Source organism: Rhincodon typus, chromosome 7, assembly GCF_021869965.1.
Source record: "Rhincodon typus isolate 14 chromosome 7, sRhiTyp1.1, whole genome shotgun sequence".
Lineage (NCBI taxonomy): Eukaryota > Metazoa > Chordata > Chondrichthyes > Orectolobiformes > Rhincodontidae > Rhincodon > Rhincodon typus.
Genome location: NC_063338.1, coordinates 61,057,238 through 61,075,780, shown reverse-complemented (window position 1 = coordinate 61,075,780; position 18,543 = coordinate 61,057,238). Strand labels below are relative to the sequence as shown.

The 18,543-nt window shown below is 40.8% G+C and overlaps 1 protein-coding gene across 4 annotated transcripts in view; it reads left to right on the top strand.

Moving 5' to 3' along the window:
- Positions 1-18,543, top strand: part of znf148 (zinc finger protein 148) — a 138,378-nt gene that overhangs the window by 114,646 nt on the left and 5,189 nt on the right. The window lies entirely within an intron of this gene.

Sequence of the window (18,543 nt, the reverse complement as noted above, 5' to 3'; positions counted from 1 at the left end):
CCTCTGAGCTTTGCCAGCAACTTCTGTTTTTGTTCCTAGTCAAGCAACAGCCTGACATACTCATACTCATGGAATCATACCTTACTGACAATATCCCAGACATCACCATCACCATCACCATCCCTGGATATGCCCTGTCCCACTGGCAGGGCAGACCCAGCAGAGGTGGCAGAACAATTGTATACAGTCGAGAGGGAGTTGCTCTGGTAGTCCTCAACATTGACTCTGGATCGCGTGAAATCTTGTGGCTTCAGGTTAAACATGGGCAAGGAAAACCTCCTGCTGATTACCATGTACCATCTTCCCTCAACTAATGAATAAGTACTCCTCCGTGTTGAACAACAGTTGGAGGACGCACTGAGGATGGCAAGGGCACAAAATGTACTCTGGGTGGTGGATTTCAATCTCCACCACCAAGAGTGGTTCAGCAACAGTACTACTGATCGAGCTGGTTGGGTCCTAAAGGACATAGTCTGTGACAGGTGCTGAGGGAACCAACAAGAGGGAAAAACATACTTGACCACACCCTTACTAATCTGCCAGCTGCAGATGCATCTGTCCATGACAGTTTTGGTAAGAGCGACCACCGCACAGTCTTTGTGGAGATGAAGTCCCACCTTCACACTGAGAATAACCTCTATTGTGTTGTGTGGCACTATCACCATCTAAATGGGACAGACTTTGAACAGATCTACCAACACAAGGCTGGGCATCCATGAGGTGCTGGGGACCATCAGCAGCAGCGGAACTGTACTCCAGCACAATCTGTAACCTCATGGCCTGGCGTATCCCCCACTCAACCATTGCTATCAAGCCAGGGGATCAACCCTGGTTCATTGGAGAGGGCAGGAGGGCATGCCAGGAGCAACACCAGGCATACCTAAAGATGATGTGTCAACCTGGTGGAGACACTAGACAGGACTACTTGCATACCAAACAACATAAGTAGCAAATGATAGTAGCAAAATGATAGACAGAGCTAAGCGATCCGATAACCAATGGATCAGATCTAAGCTCTGCAGTCCTGCCACATCCAGTTGTGAATGGTGGTGGACAATGAAACAGCTCACGGGAGAAGGAGACTCCACAAATATCCCCATCCCCAATGATGGAAGAGCCCAGCACGTCAGTGCAAAAGGTAAAGTCAGAGATCTCGCAGCAATCTTCAGCCAGGAGTGCCGAGTGGATGACCTTCTTGGCCTCCTCCAGTAGTCCCCAGCATTGCAGATGCCAATTCAAATCAGTCCATGTGACCACTTCCAACCAGAAGGACAAGGCCAGCAGATACATGGGAACACCACCACCTTCAAGTCCCCCCAAGCCAATCACCATCCTGACTTGGAAATCTATTGCTGTTCTTTCACTGTCGTCGGGTCAAAATCCTGGAATTCCTTCCCTAATAGCATTGTGGGTCAACCCACAGCAGGTGGACTGCAGTGGTTCAAGAAGGTAGCTCACTACCACCTTATCAAGGGCAACAAGGGATGGGCAATAAATGTTGGTCAGCCAGCGATGCCCACATCCCACAAAATGAATAAATAAATAAAAAGCATAAAGTACATTTCCTCAGCTGTCAGCTCCAATGAATCTAGCTCTTTGCAAACAGTTTCACTGGGTACTCACCAACTAGCTAGCGTTAGACTTTGTGGGATGTTGCTCATTGTTTTTCAAACTGTGCAATACTTATTCCTAGCAGCTGCCTGTGTGTGAAAGAGAGCAAGAGCTCTGATTTACATTTAAATAAAGGCCTTAAGCCTCACTCCCTAATTGTAACCTTCTGTTCCGGCCTGTTCCCAGATAGGCCTGCTGCCTCTCTGACTGTTGGGCGAGGCAACATGGCTGATGTTGATATTAGAGTTATGTTGTTTCTATTTTGAATGAAACAGTTTCAAGGCTATATCCTCATCCTGGTACATAGCAGGGATTGATCTGTATCACAGCCAGTGCTGTGATAGCTTTGTGCAGTGAGAATGCTTTTTGGAGTGATATTTGACAATGATGCGATCCCGCTGATGCTGGGAACTGCCTGATTTGAAGTGACCGGTGACCAGTGCAACATTCCCACCACCAGAGATAGCCCTGGCATCTGTTCTCCATGTCAGTAGAGATTGACATATCACTTGTAGCTTTCTCCCCTGTTGTCTTACACCCTGCAGTGAAATTGGAGCTTCCTATCCATGACATATCCGTGATATCCTGAGCAAAATTTATAGACACCATGGGCTACTCAAACATCAGAAATCCTTCTTGCCTTCCCCGGTTGAGTTCAAGGGAATGCTAAGCACTACATATGGCGCCAAATTTATTTCAGGAATTGCCAGAAATTAATTAAAGATATCAAATTGTAATTGGGCTCCACCTCATTATTTTTGTCAGGGTTTTACTTTGCAGAACAGGCCCAGTGGGCTGAATTACCTCGTTCTGTGTCTGTATCATATGGTCTTATAGTCTTCAACTCTGTTTGGCAGAGGAACTCTTTGTCTGTAACTGGAGGGGGTAGTTTGGTTCATGAGTGCCAGAGGTGTCCACATTCTGGTGGGCCTACATGCTGCAACGGTGGGGTCTGATCCTCTGAAGATTTAGCCTGGGACCATGAGGGGCCAGTTTCCATGTGTTGCTATTTGGAGGCATAGCTGAGGACTTGCCACTGGAGAGGCTGTGTACTGACAAGAGGAAACTTATACATTTGGTTGTCTTTATCGCATTGCTGTCAGACAGCAGTTTATGCTGAAATGAGATACAAACTAGTACACTAAAGCAAAAAGCATGCTAACAGCCTTCACTCACATCCTAGACATGTCACATGAAACTGGTGGCTGATTAGGGTCAAATTATATACAATTAACATGATAATTTGAGAACTGAAGTCAATTCTAGCTGCATGAGAATATGCATTCAAATGGCATAACTTGGAAAGTTGAGCTTTTTGAATGCTTAAAATGTGGCCCCTTTAAAACAGCCTAAACTAGATGTGAATTTGCAGTGAAAAGTGTCGTGATTCTTAAATTGAAAGTATATATTCGTTTGATATATTATACAGGAGGCGATGGCCTAGTAGTAGTATCGGTGGACTGTTAGTCCAGAGACCCAGATAATGTTCTGGGGACCCAGGTTCGAATACTGCGACAGCAGATGATGGAATTTGAATTCAATAAAATATCTGGAATTAAGAATCTAATGATGACCATGAATCTATTGTCAATTGTCGGAAAGCCCACCTGGTACACTAATGTCCTTTAGGGAAGGAAACTGCAAAAAAGGAAACTGCCATTCTTACCTGGTCTGGCCTACATGTGACTCCAGACCCACAGCAATGTGGTTGACTCTTAACTGCCCTCTGGGCAATTAGGGATGGGCAACAAATGCTGCCTAGCCACGACACCCTCATCACGTTAATGAATAAAAAAAACCTTTCTGCAATTACTTTTGGACTGTTGGATTTGACTTTGTATAAATCAAATACTTATTTAGCACCTATATAACAAGAGAATCCTCCATATTTGGATGAATTTGATACATTGTTTGTTGTGTTATAACTTATTTATAGTTTCCGAGCATTTCTACCAGGGACAGGCCTACATGGATATTATCCTTGTTCACACTGCTCATTTTCAGGCTTTATGATCACTGTATTTTGTTGCAGAGCAGAGCATGTGTTCAGTATGCTTTGACATTATGCAGCAGGTATTACAAACTGAAATACAATATATTTTGGTGCAATGCAGATATAGATTTTAGAATTGCTGTTAATTCAATGAATACAATTTTGTAAATTCAGCCTTATCTTCCTAAAAGCTGCTATAGGATGGCTCGATGCTGGTAGTGACCATTTTTCAAGCAACTAATACTGTCTGTTGGCCTTCCACATAATCAGAAATTTGTAGCATAATGTGTGTTCATAAAGCTAAAATAGAATTAATCTGGAAATAATAATCTAGTAAATTGTAAGTGTTTACATTGCACATACTAAGTGATTTGTTCTCTAATAGATTATATTAGCAAAGGCAGTCATCCTGTCGGCTCTCCGAGTTAGTAACTTAGTACCTGTTTTGAACTGAATCTTTGTCAATGTGTTCTTATGTACTTCATATGCACTTACGTCCCTGGTTAAAACTGCAAATCTGTTTGTGGAGGTGCCTCTTCATGGCCTAAAATGTAAATATAAAAATTAAATCTCCTAGGTTTGTGTGCTGCAGATTATGTGATAGTGTTTCAGTCTCTCTGCCTGCCGGGACCAAAATCAATCATGTTTAGCAAATTTGACCTCCATGTTGCCAACTCATTAGGAACCTCGAACTTACTAGGAACCTAATGGAATATTGCAGCCAATGTTAGCAGATTCCAGAATGCTGAGCACAGTGCAGTCCGAATCTGCAGACTTGCTGAGAAAGACTGCCTGCATACAGTAACCACTCCCTGCTACAACATCAAACAGGGGGTAGACTGGTACATCATGACAGAGCTCTTGGTGTTTGCCAGGCCTCCATGTTTTTCCTCAAAAGCTTTTAATTGAATCAGAGATAGTAGGAACTGCAGATGCTGGAGAATCCGAGACAACAAGTTGCAGGGCTGGATGAACACAGCAGGCCAAGCAGCATCAAAGCTTTTAACACTGACTTATCGGTTGAGAAAGAATGTTAATGCAGTAAAAATATTGTTGATGATGATGTTGATTGATACACATCATCTTTTATGCAGATTTCAAACACAGATAACTGTAATTCTTTTTCATTCAGGATGGCAAGTGCCCTTGCTCAGATATGAAGAATTTCTGGTTTGGCAAGCCAGTACATCTTTTCAAAGTCATTTTTTGATTTCAGACACCATTAGAATCAGGTTCATCAGATATTCCATCATGGTACCTGCAGCAAGTCTGGAAATCATTGGGAATCTGGCATGGATCCATGGCAATCAGCTTAACACAATTACATGGTCAAAGCACTGCTTTGAACTTAGAAACATTTTCTCTATGTAAAAACTTGCTGAGGTGACACTTTGACGTGCAGAGCCTCGGGCAGGAAATTCAAAACCCAAACGTACTGGGTCTAAAATTTAAAGTATTGCAAAGATCCCTCTCAGTCAGTCAAGGAAGACACATATATGTTATGTTGTTTCACTGGGCTAGGAACTGAGGCATGAGAGGCATGTGTCAGTTTCTGTAACTTGTTGAGGCAGGATGTGGAGGTGCTGGTGTTGGACTGGGGTGGACAAGGTCAGAAACCACACGACACCAGGTTATAGCCCCAACAGGTTTATTTGGAAACACAAGTTTTCGGAGCCTCAGTCCTCTTTCAGGTGTTAGTGAGAGAGGAAGCATGTCTCATAGGATTTATAAGTAAAAGATCAAAGGTTCACACCATTGATGAAGATGTACTGAACAAACCTAAGATGCTGTTAAATCATTAATCAGTTAGAAGGCTTTAATTGATTAATATGTATATGTAAGTTCCTGAATTCCTTTCAAGTCACAGTTCTGAGAGAACTAACGGCTTTATCAATGTAGAGAAGAGGTGACATTTTAAGTCAGACAATGTATATTAGGCGACATTTTTGGTCTCACACCTAACATGCATTTGTCTGACCTAAAATGTCACCTCTTCTTTACAGTGATAAAGCCGTTAGTTCTCTCAGAACTGTGACTTGAAAGGAATTCAGGGATTTACATATGCATATGAATCAACTAAAACCTTCTAACTGATTAAAGATTTAACAGCATCTTAGGTTTTTTTTATAGCACATCCTCATCAATGGTGTGAACCTTTGATCTTTTACTGAAAAATTCTGTGTCTGATACTGCTGTCTCACTAACACCTGAAGAAGGACTGAGGCTCCGAAAGCTTGTGTTTTCAAATAAACCTGTTGGACTGTAACCTGGTGTTGTGTGATTTCTGACCTTGTGAGGCAGGACTAAAAGTCATTGAAATTCATTTATGTGTGATTACGCATGTTATTGAGGTTCCCACTGCTAACGGGTGACTTTTCCATTTTTTTGACTCCTTGATGCCGACTTAATCACTCTTAATTTTTGTGTGATCAGATGCCTGATGCATAGTTTCTTGCTCAGTTCTACATGCTTGCCTGCCATCTTGCCTGCTCCAGTGGGCTCCACAAAGCCTAATTCTCTTTACTATTATCTGCACTTGCATCCCAACATTGTACAATCTTTTATTCAAAATAAAACAACACATTTTCTAGTAGAAATTACACACATCTAGAAATTCAAACAAACTTTAGCAGAAATTTTGAAGGCTTACAGTCAAAACTCAGATCTCTAAACATAAGACTGCTTTTAGATTATTAAACAAATTAATCAAAAACAAATGTCAGTAAGCAAGAGGAACATTAGTGTGAGCAAGCTATTTATGCTTCACAATGCCCAAACATTACATCGGTGTGGATGGGAAAGCATTCATGTATATTATGCCTTTTGTCTCTTAACCAAACCTCGACTGTGAATGAAATATATGATTTGATATGGAGTCCACTGAACTGCAGCAGGCAGTCAGTGCTGGATTCACACCAGCACAAACTTGCCAGAATAAACAGGATATTAAAATCAGTGTGTCTTCCTGTCAGAGATATTCTGAGCAGGAACGCCTTTATTCTTGAAGGTCAGCAACGTTTGTACTAATCTAATCTTACTTCATACATATATATTGCAATTATTTCTCCTTGGGCAATAAGAGACCACATGCCTTGTATAGAGCTGAGGCAGTCATTATGTTGAGGATTGTTGTTGATGTGGTAGCTTGCACAAGTAATTAGTTGTAATTTTTCAATTGTAAGTGTAACTGATTTTAAGAAAGTGGTAGGAAACAGTATCTGATCTTTAGTTCCTTACTGGTGGTTGATTCACTGTGCCGTTTTAACAAATTAACACGTGCAAAAGTGGTATCATCACAAACTGCATGCTGACATATTTTTATGATCACATGTTTCTGCATGCTCTATTTTGTAGCCATGTCAGAGTCAAAGATTTCACTTTGCAGAATAGATGGCATAGAAATCCAAAGCACGTCTGAAAATCATCTGTTCAGATGGAGACTGCTGCCTCGGATTTCACGACAATACTGGGTTTATTCTACACATTTTCTACTGACTTTAATAACCAAGTAGTCCAATTTAGATACAATGGACTATCACTTTAATGTCACTGTTGCATTCCTGTAAAGTGCATTGTTAATGATTTGATATTTCCCAATAAAACAAATATCAAAACTGTTGTAAAACATGACACTCAACTTTGAAATACTTTACTTTGCAAAACTCCTATATTTGTAACTGAAATAATATTTAAAATTGAAATAATTAATCGATTTATTGTCGCATGTACTGAAGTACAGTGAAGAGCTTTGTTTATGAGCAGTACAGGCAGATCATACTAAGCAAGGATATACAGATCAGAGGATGTAAGAAGACTTAGAAAGAGGCATACGGGTTACGTTGTACAGGGCGTGCGCTAGGTGAGATCAACGTTAGCAAGACCAGCATTATTTGAGGCTAGAGAGTCCATCCATCAATCTAATAATAGCCAGGACGATACTGTTCCTGAACCTGCTGGTGTGTGTGTTCAGTCTTCTGTATCTTCTGCCTGACGGAAGAGATTGTAGGAGATCATTACAGGGGTGCGATGGGTCTTTGATGATGTTGGCAGACATTCCGCGGCAGTGAGCCATGTAAATGGAGTCCATGGATGGAAGGTTGGCTTCTGTGATGGTCTGGGCTGTGTACACCACCTTCTGTAGTTTCTTACAGTCCTGGGCAGAACAGTTGCCATACCAGGCCATTATGCACCCGGACGGTATGCTTTCAATAGTGCATCTGTAGAAGTTGGTGAGAGTCCTTATGGACAAGACAAATTTCCTGAGCTATCTGAGGAGGAAGAGGTGTTATTGTGCCTTCTTCACTGTCACATCTATGTGGGAAGTCCAGGACAGGTTGTCAGTTATCGTCACTCTGAGGAACTTGACACTTTCTATCCTGTCAATCTCAGTTTTGTTGATGTAGATCGGTGGGGGGTGTTCTCCTTTCTTTCTGAAGTCAATGATCAGTTCCTTAATTTGGCCAATGTTGAGAGAGAGGTTGTTCTCATTGCAGCACATGACCAAGCCCTCTAACTCCCTTCTGTAAATTGACTTGTCATTGCTAGATGTCCGTCCTGCAACAGTGGTGTCATCAGCAAACTTGTAAATGGCATTCATTCGGAATTTGGCAATGCAGTCATTGGTGTACAGGGAGTACAGTAGGGGGCTAAGCACCATATCCTTCGGGGATCCAGTGCCGAGTGTTATTTTGGAGGAGGTACAGTGACCTATCTTCACCGATTGCAGTCTGTGGTCAGAAAGCTAAGAATCCAGATGCAGAGGGTGGAGCTGAGACCAAGGTCACACAATTTTGAGATCAGTCTGGAGGGGATAATGGTATTGAAGATGGAGCTGTAGTCAATAAGCAGGAGTCTGACGTAGATGTCCTTGTCCAGATGTTCCAGGGACGAGTGCGGGTCCAGGGATATGGCATTCACTGTGGACCTGTTACATCAGGAAGCAAATTGTAGGAGATAGAGGCAGATTGGGAGACTGGAGCTGATGTAGGACATGACTAGCCTCTTGAAGCACTTCATGATTATTGAAGTCCGAGCCACTGGGCAGTGGTCATTAAGGCATGTTGCATGTGCTTTCTTAGGTACGGGGATGATGGTGGTCTTCTTGAAGCAGGTGGGGACATCAGCTTGTAGGAGGGAGACGTTGAAGATGTCATTAAATACCTCCACCAGTTGGTCTGCTCAGGATCTGAGGACTCGGCTGGGGACTTTTAATAAAACATCTGGGAAAGGGCGGATATTGTTGAAGTTATTTGACTTGCATAAATCAGGGCATAGAAACATTGAAACTAGGAGCAGACTCTGCTATTCAATGTGATCATGGTTGATCATCTATCTTGACACCATACTCCCGCTCTTGCTTCATACCTTTTGACACGTTAACCTCATGAAATCTATATATTTATTCCTTAAATATATTCAATGACTTAGCCTCCACATTCTTCTGAGGCAGAGAATTCCACAGGTTCACTACTCACTGAGTGGAGAAAGTGCTCCTCATCTCAGTCTGAAGTGGCCTCCTGTACGCCCTGAGGTTGTGACCCCTTTATCCTGGATCCTCTAGGCAGAGGAGACCTCATCCCTCTATCCAGTGCAGTGAATATGCAAGTCCTGTATGGTCTTCACAAATATCAAGAAATCCTTCCCTGTATATGTAGCAAAAGTACTCAAAATTGATTGTAGCAATTTGTCTGACCACTTGGTCAGTTCACATTGTGTAGAATTGGTCTTTGATAAAATAGGGTGTAAAAGGGACATCTATCAGAGCACTCTTCATGACAATATCTCTACCAATCATATTCCACTTGTCAACCAGTCAACACTTTCCTCTCGTACAGCATAAAATGTTGTTTTCCCTTTAAGTTGGTATTTCTTGTGAATTGTCCTGACAAGAGATAATGAAAAGATTTGACAAAGTGCATCTTTTTTTCAACAATACTCAAGTTCTGTGCTGCCACATAACAAAATGAAGAACAGATATGCTAACTTTTTGCTTTCCTCCTCCTCACAACTGATGCTCTTGAAACTCCCTGTCCCTACATGTCCCTCTCCCTGAAGGTCTTTCTTATTGAGCCTATGCTGCTCTGTCATTCTTCCTGTTATTAGCAACCCATTGGGCTCATAGTCTGTCCTACTCACGAACTCAATCCCTTGCTGCTGACCTTCAAAGCTCACAGATTCTCCCATTCCCTAAAACTCCCTCTCACTGCCAAACCTCTACCACTCTCTCACCCTTCCGCCTCTTAAACGTTGTAATCATTTCAAGCTTCACCACTTCCTCTGGCAGCTCATTCCATATATGCACCACCCTCTAAATGAAAAAGTTGCCCTTTAGGTCCCTTCTAAATCTTTCCCTTCTCACCTTAAACTTATGCCCTCTAGTTTTGGACTCCCCCACCCAAGGGAAAACACCTTGCCCGTTTACTCTATCCATCCCCTCATGATTTTATAAATGTCTGTAAGGTCACCCCTCAGCCCCTGATGCTCCAGGGAAAATAGCCCCAGTCTATTCAGCCTCTCCCTATAGCTCAAACCCTCCAACCCTGACAACATCCTCAAATCTTTTCTGAACCCTTTCTAGTTTCACAACATCCTTCCTATAGGATGGAGACCAGAACTGCATGCAATACTCCAAAAGTGGAAACCAGTGTCCTGTTGGGGAGGCGATGGCCTAATGTTGTTATCGCTGGACTGTTAATCCAAAGACCCAGATAATGTCCTGTAGACCTGGGTTTGAATCCTGCCACGGCAGATAGTGGAATTTGAATTCAACAAATATCTGGAATTAAGAGTCTAATGATGACCGTGAATCCTTTGACGATTGTTGGAAAAACCCATCTGGTTCACTAATGTCCTTTAGGGAAGAAAACTGCCATCTTTACCTGGTCTGGCCTACATGTGACTCCAGACCCACAGCAATGTGGTTGACTCTTAACTGCCCTCTGGGCAATTAGGGATGGGCAATAAATGCTGCCTAGCCAGTGACGCCCTCATCCCATGAATGTATAAAGATACAGCCGCAACATGACCTCCCAACTCCGAAACTGAATCCACTAGTTGAACCAATTGAGAGCAAAGATACTCCATTGCTATCAAAATGCAAGTCTTGTGTAGTTTTTGCAGATGTGAAGCAATCTTTCACTGTGTGAATGGAAAACTTGCTCAAAGCTTGTTGTAGCCATTCACTTGACCAATAGGCTAATTCATGTTGTGTAGAGCCAGCAGAGATAAGATAGGACATAAATGGACATCACTTTTATGTGTCTTGGGCAATCTGAACACACACAGCCACAGTGACTCCTGAGGAAAAACCCTATCGTAGATGTTACCCAGCAGCTCAGTGATATCACACAAGTCCAGAAAACCTTCTTTGAATTTGCTTTTGAGTAAGGCTGTCTGGTCTGCTGAGCAGCTAGTCTAATGGAAATAAATTATGACCTGTGGTTTAGAATGGTGGTACTTTTGTTGATCTCGTCATGCATGTCATGGATGACTACAACAGTCCCTTTAGGTTTACTGGTAAATAGGTCCGTATTGGCTTTGAGACATCACAATCTGCCAGACATTCTAGTTGCATGTCAAAATTGGATGAGTCATTTGGACAGTTACAATGTGCATGTGCTAGATTGCTAGGCAAAGATTTGTTGTCTTCATTGAACACTGGTTAGTGGAGAGAATACTGGGAGGAGTTCAAACTCAGCAGAAATCTCTTTCTGTTTGATGTGGAGTGAAGGCACACCAAAATTGGGATCATGTGAAAAGACAAACTCCTCATCTTCAGTCAGTACATGGTCAAAGAGATTTATTATGTGTTTAGTGGCATCATTAAATGCATTACCTAATTACTTCTGTTTGTGAGTTTATGATGCAGTTGTGTTTTAAATGCATACTGGTTTTGGTGTGATCATCTGTTGAAGCAATGTAAGTGGATCACTTAGCTTTTTCAGAAACATTGTAAATTGGGCCAGAGCCATTTGTACACTGGTCAAACTTGATGCTGAAACAGAAGACATTAAAGCTTTCCTGCAGGATAGTGGCTACCCTGATTTTAAACCCTTTCTCACTGTATATCATGTAAACTCATGGAAGGCTCTAAAATGGTCACTGTTGGTCCTGAGAAGTGCCCAGTCTATCTCAAATTAACCTAGAAGTATAAGGTATTTTGACAGTTTGAGCAAAAGGCAAAGCTAGCTTGTTCACATTCTTACCATGCAGTAGCAACGTATCTAAACAGGATGCTGCTGTTAAGCCCAACAAAACAGACCGCCTATTAAACAAATGAGTAATGTTGTATATGAATTTCAACGTTGGTGTGATTCATGTATGTAGTTCATACATCCCAAAGACAGCTGGATCATATCAAACAACATGCCTCTTCAGCAATTCACAACAAGCAAGAAACTAACTGTACCTGAACAACCTGCGGTGCAAAAAATCTCCACACAGTGACTAACATTAGATTTGATTCTACAATTGGACAACAACTTCCTGAAAGTTCAAAGAATTATGCTGACAACCAATTTAGGATTGTCAGTCAGGCTCACAGTGTTGCACAGTAGCAGGATTCTGGGAGCTACACACATTAATGCATAGGGTCCTGTTCTTTGCAGACAGAAAGAATGTACACGCACTGCACTGGTTTCAACTCAACAAAACAGATGACAGTTATCTGCTGGTTCGTTTCCCATGGCAACCGCCTGACCAATAAGAGTCAACCTGCCTGGTTTAAAATTTATCAAAGCCTGGCTATTAACTGTCAACTGCATTAACTGATGCATTCTGCATGGCAACACCTCTACCAATCAAAACCCATTTGCCAACCAGTCAGCAATTTCCTCTCATACAATATGAATTTAGTTTAGTTTTCCCCTTGAATTTGCATTCTTGTGAAATATCCTGATATGGAAAATACAAAAAGCTTTGACAAAATGTGTCTTTTCCTACAATGCTCAAGTTCTGTACTGCTAAACTGCTAGGTATTACTTTCTATTATAACTTGCCTTTTAATAAATACAAACTAATTAAGTGGTTGAAATGTGAAATAAATAATTTATATACCATATTTTTACATTCCAGATGGTTCCTGTATTTAGTATTTGTTTTTTTGCTGGGAGCTGTATGTACAAGGGAGGTGCTCAGATATGATTTCATGATAGCTGAAAAGGTAACTATCTGTGTTGTTTCATCTAACCTAAGTTTCCTGCTTCAAAAATTTTCATATATAACCCGATAACTGATTAATGTAGTTTTACTATGGTGATTCATACATTTGAATACATTCTTAATGCAAGATTCTGTGAAGCAATTTCTTAACCTATTACCGGCTACTCTGCTCATGTCAGTGTGAATGAAAAGATTTTGTGGACTGTCCCAGCATTTTGTCACGTGTCAATTTCCTTAGTATTCTAGATGGTTCAATTCAGCATGCTAGTACATTACAAAATGAACAAGGTTTTATCTAAATATTTAATCATGGCAGGCACAAACTTCCTCCTGCTGTGTTCTTCGGTCTCTAGTATCATTATATCTAGTTGGTAGTTTCCTAAGGTAACAGCAGAACTACTTGTGAAGTCCATACCATATCTTTATAGCTTTTAAAGCAGTAACAACTTGCATTTGATGTTGTAAAATGTGGACTCCTTGCAGAAAACTTTATAAGGCAAAATTTGATACCAAGTCATAAGCAATATTGGGTCAGAATATTAGACCAAATGTTTGGTCAAAGAGGTAGAGTTTAAGGAACAACTTAAAGGAGGAAAGCTAGATAAAGTTGCAAAGAGGTCTTGAGAGGAAATTCCTGAGCTAAGGTCCTTTAGAATTGAAGGCAAAGACTTCAATCATGGAGTTCTTAAAATCAGGAATACTCAAGATGCTGAAATTAGGGATATAAATATATCTTGGCGGTTCTTGGAATTGAAAGAAATTGTAGGGTTAAGGAGAAATAAAGACACAGAAGGATTATTTTAAGAGCATTTTAAAATTTGAGATATTCCTCATCTGGGAGTCACATTGGCCAGCAAGGTGGATGAACAGAGCTTGGTGAGAGTAAGGTCATGGACAGCAAAAAATGATAACAATCATTGAAGAAGCTAAAAAAAAGAAAACTGTAGACCTGAGGGTAAAACAAATGCTAATCTCTGCTATCAGGAACATTCGATTTTAGTAACTAATATCCCTTAACATTTAATGCTTTGGTAGTATTTAGGTATTAAATAACCTCTACTTTTGTTCATTCACAGTTTGTTTATTCAAGTCTAAAATGTGTAAATGATCTTGCATATGATAAAAATTGCTTAAATATAGTGCTTCATATCCTGTAGCAATTCATTTTGACTGTTGACCAATTTATTAGTTTTCCTGCATATCATTTTCAACATTTTTACAAATGATGCTATTTTTGTCAACCTAAATTTAGCGTTTAATTCTGTGGCTTAATTCTTATCACTGAACTTCCACCTTAATATTATGTGAAACTAATCTATTTTGTTGTTTCTAATGGATTGAGCTGAAAAGGCAAACCCATTCAACCTATAGCTTCCAGCTTCATTGCAGCTGTATCCTCTTTCTGCAGCCTGGTTCATTCTCACTGTTGCCTTCCATCTTTCATACTTTATTCCTGCTCTGAATTTGGTGTCAGCACTGCTGTCACCAACACATTCTTGCTTCCCTCTTAGCCTCTGGCAGAGCCCAGCTCTCTTACCTAATTTTTTTGAATTATGCCAAGTACTTATACAATCTGGGACCAACTGCTCAATTCCATTATATCAAGTTTAAGGATCCCATCTTCCCTTGCTGTTAAACCCTAAACATCATTCCTAGATCTAAGACTTAGTTCAGAAGTATCATTCTGTCTGAGTCAGCAAGTTGAGTGTACACCTAACTAATATTGAACACATGTTGCATAGTTGCAAATATTGTCTTTCAGATGAGACATTAAGTTGAGGCCCAGTTAATCCTTATAAATGGAAATAAATCATTCCATGACTCTAACAGAGAGGGTAGCAGCGTTCTCCCAGAGACCTGGCTGATATTTTACACCAGTAAGACAAACGAAACCTAAACTGTTCTACTTGAACTGAATTTGGAGAATTTGTAACTTTTTCCGGGACCAAATTAGGGTTTTTAGGATCGATGTGTCAAAATAGCTGGATATTGCTGGGCGGCACAGTGGCTCAGTAGTTGCACTGCTGTCTCACAACTACAGGAACCTAGGCTTGATTCCAGTCTTGGGCGACAATCTGTGTGGAGTTTGCGTTTTCTCCCCAAGTCCGTGTGGTGTTCCTCCCACACTCAGTAATGTGCGGGTTAGCCAATGGGCCATGCTAAAAATTGCCCTGTAGTGCCCAGGGATGTACAGGTTAGGTGGATTAGCATGGCAAAAATCCCCATGCAGAGTGATGGAGTGAGTGGGTCTGAGTGTGATGCTCTTCAGAGGGCTAGTGAAGACTCCATGGACCAAATGGCTTCTTTCTTCTCTGTGGGAATTCTAAAATATCAGGTTTTAAATACAAATCTGGTTTTTCTTCTTCACATTCTGCTAATTACAAAGAGGATTCCAGACGATACTAAATAAAAACCGAAAGAACTGTGAATGCTGGAAATCAGAAACAAAAAGAGAAATTGCTGGAAAAGCTCAGTAGGTTTGGCAGCATCTGGAGAGAAATCAGAGTTAATATTTTAGGTCCAGTACCAAGGAAGGGTCACTGGACCTGAAACGTTAACTCTGATTTCTCTCCACAGATACTGCTAAACCTGCTGAGTTTTTCCACCAATTTCTTTTTGTGCCAGACTATACCATACTGTTACAGTAAGTTTAAGTTTTAACTTAAACAATTCCCTCCTATTTCTTACCTACATCTCCGAATCATAAAATTGCAGAAGGAGGCCCATCATGCCTACATGGCTATTCAAATGTCATTACCTAATACCAATCTCCTGCCTTTTTCCTCATACACTTGCACACTACTTCTACCCAAATAACCAACCAATACACTTTTGACCACCTCAATTGAACCTGTCTCCACCACATTTCCAGGCAGTGCATTCCAGACTCCAAATACTCACTGTGTACATATTTTTTTCACGTCACCCTGGCTTCTTTTGCAGTACACTTTAAAATGCTGCCTCTTCACAGAGTCATCTGAAAACACTGCATCTGTGTCTACATCTACATAGGCAGATAAATACTGTGACTATAATAACAGGTCAGAGGCTGGAACTGATGCAACAAATAGCTGGTCTCCTGAATCACCAAAGTCAGTCCACAATCTGAAAGGTACAAAGTAAGATTGTGATGGAAGATTTGTAAGATTTCCACTTGCCTAAATGAGTAAAGCTCCAAATGTGGAAGATCAGTCATGAAATACATTCAAGACAATGATTGATAGATATCTGGAAATTAATAATATCGAGAGAAGTCTATTCTTGCTTCTATGTTCAAGCAGCATTCAAGAACCTCGACACCATTCAGGACAAAGCAACTTACTTTAGTGGCACTCAATCAAGTATCTTAAACGTTCACTCACTCGATGAGCTGTATGCAGTAGCAGCAACATGTGTCAGTTAGAAGATGCACTGCAGCAACTCACCCAGCCACATCGAATAGCATTTCCAAACCTATGACCACTACCACCCAGAAGGACAACTGCAGAGTTTGCTTGGGAATGCCACACTTTGGATGTTTCCATCGAAATCACACACTATCCTTCCTGGAACTATATTGCTGGTCCTTTTGTATCACTGGGTCATAAACCTGGCATTCCATGTCTAAGAGCATCTTGAGTGCACCTATTCAAGATGAACTGTGCTCATTCAAGAAAGTGGCTCACCAACACCTTCTCAAGGGCATTTAGGGATAATCAACAAATGCTGGCCTTGCTACTGCACACACATCCCATGAAAGAACATGTTTTAAAAAACTGAACATACAGCTGTACTCACCACTACTACTCATTTCCTCCAAAGTTTCTGAAACAACAGATTGCTTATTACCCAAGAACTAAATAAGCAGAAATCTCCTTCATCTAAATATTGGCACCACCGAATCCATTGTCCTCAGGCCCCACTATAAAATTTGCTCCCCAGCAACTGACTCTATGCCTTTTCCTATCACTGCCTGAGGTTGAGCCACGCAGTTTGAAACCTTGAGTTCATATTTAATCATGAGTTAAACTTCCAATCATATGCCTGCTCTACCAGTAAGGCTGCCTATTTCCATCTCCATAACATTGTTCAACTTTGGTCCCAATCAGCTTGTACGCTCCTGAAGTCCTGACCCATGCCTTTGTTACCTCTCGTTTTGACAATCTAGTGAACTCTGACCAGGCTCCCAAACTTTTCTGCCTCGTTCCTATCTGTATAGCTTGCTGAGCTGCATTGACTCTTGGTTAAGCAGCACATTAATTTTACACTTTTATTCATGTTTACAAATCCATGTCCCTGTCCCTCCCTACCTTTGTTAACTTCTCCTGTTCCTCAACCCTCTGAAGATATCTGTAATCCTGGCCAGATTTCCAGCATCCACAGTTGTTTTTTTTTATTTTTGAACATTGCTTATTTTAATCACTCCTGCAGTTATGGCCATCGTTTCTGCTTCCTCTGCTGTAAACTTTGGAATTACCTTGCTAAATCTCACTGCCTCTTCCACTCTTTTTGTTTTCTTTAACGGCCCACTGAAGATACTTCTCCTTAACTGAGCCATTGGTCACCTGGTTCAACATATCATTTTGTGGATTAGTTTCAAATTTTCTTTGATAGTGCTCCTATGAAGGACCTTAGGATATAAATTGATACAGAAAGCTAAAGCTTAAAGTCTCCATGGTATTTGAAAAGAGAATAAAATTAATTACTATATCAAAAATGTTGAATGCTGTTAAGATGCTATATTGTGAGACATACTTGTTTAAAATGCAATAAATAGTTGCTTTGTCTTTGAATTTTGCAGCATGTTCAAATTTATTTGCATATAAATATGTGCAAATTAGGTGTCCAACAATGGAGTTCCATTCAAAAGATGCAGAAAATACTTGACATAATTATATTGTTAATCTATGGCATGAACTTATTCTTGTGTTGTAGGTTGCCTTGGTGGGGTTCCTCTGGTTATTGGGGTTGTACATTTCATCTTTAGCTTCCTGCATGGGAGGTCTTTATGGTGCACCCAGAATCCTTCAGTGCATTGCACAAGAAAAGGTGATACCTGTCCTTGGGTGCTTGGGCAGTGGGGTGAGTATGAGCCATAACTATGCTAATCTAACTGGCTAATGAGGACTGAGGAATCACAGAATTATATAAACAAGTATATTATGCAGATTACTTCACCACCGAAGTGTTGAGGTTATTAGAAGGTAAAATATTGGATATAGGCTAAAAATGTGGTTCCGACACAGGATCATTGGTCTTTGGGCCGTACAGTTGTTGCGCAGAATGTTGACTCCACATGCTAATATGTTGCAACATTTGCTGTAACCTTTGTAACATGCTGATAACAACAAAAGTGAACGTTGGTTATCCATACCAGGATGTTTCACTGTTCAGTCAAATGACTGTTCCACTGCTGGTGTAAGGAGAAAGTAGCCATGACAACATGTACATATCCATTTGAAACTGTCATGGTAATGCTTATCCACAAAGTCCTGCAAGTAAGTCTTATTTTTGAAGAAGTCTCTCAGTGTTCTGTGAAGGCCAGTACCATACCAATTTAGATGTCAGTAAAAGCAGACACTTTCTCAATTGTGTCCTGAGTCTATTGTGGAAATTATTTCTCTTGGTCAGTGCACAACAATGTAGACTTTTTTGTAAATTCAACCTCAAGACCTTAAAACAAAGGGGCAGAAGTAGGTCATTAAGCTCACTATGTGTGCTGTGCCTTTCAGTGAGTTTGTGACTGATCTGTTAATCCTCAATACCACTTTTCTGCCTTTGCCCCATAATACTTGATTCCT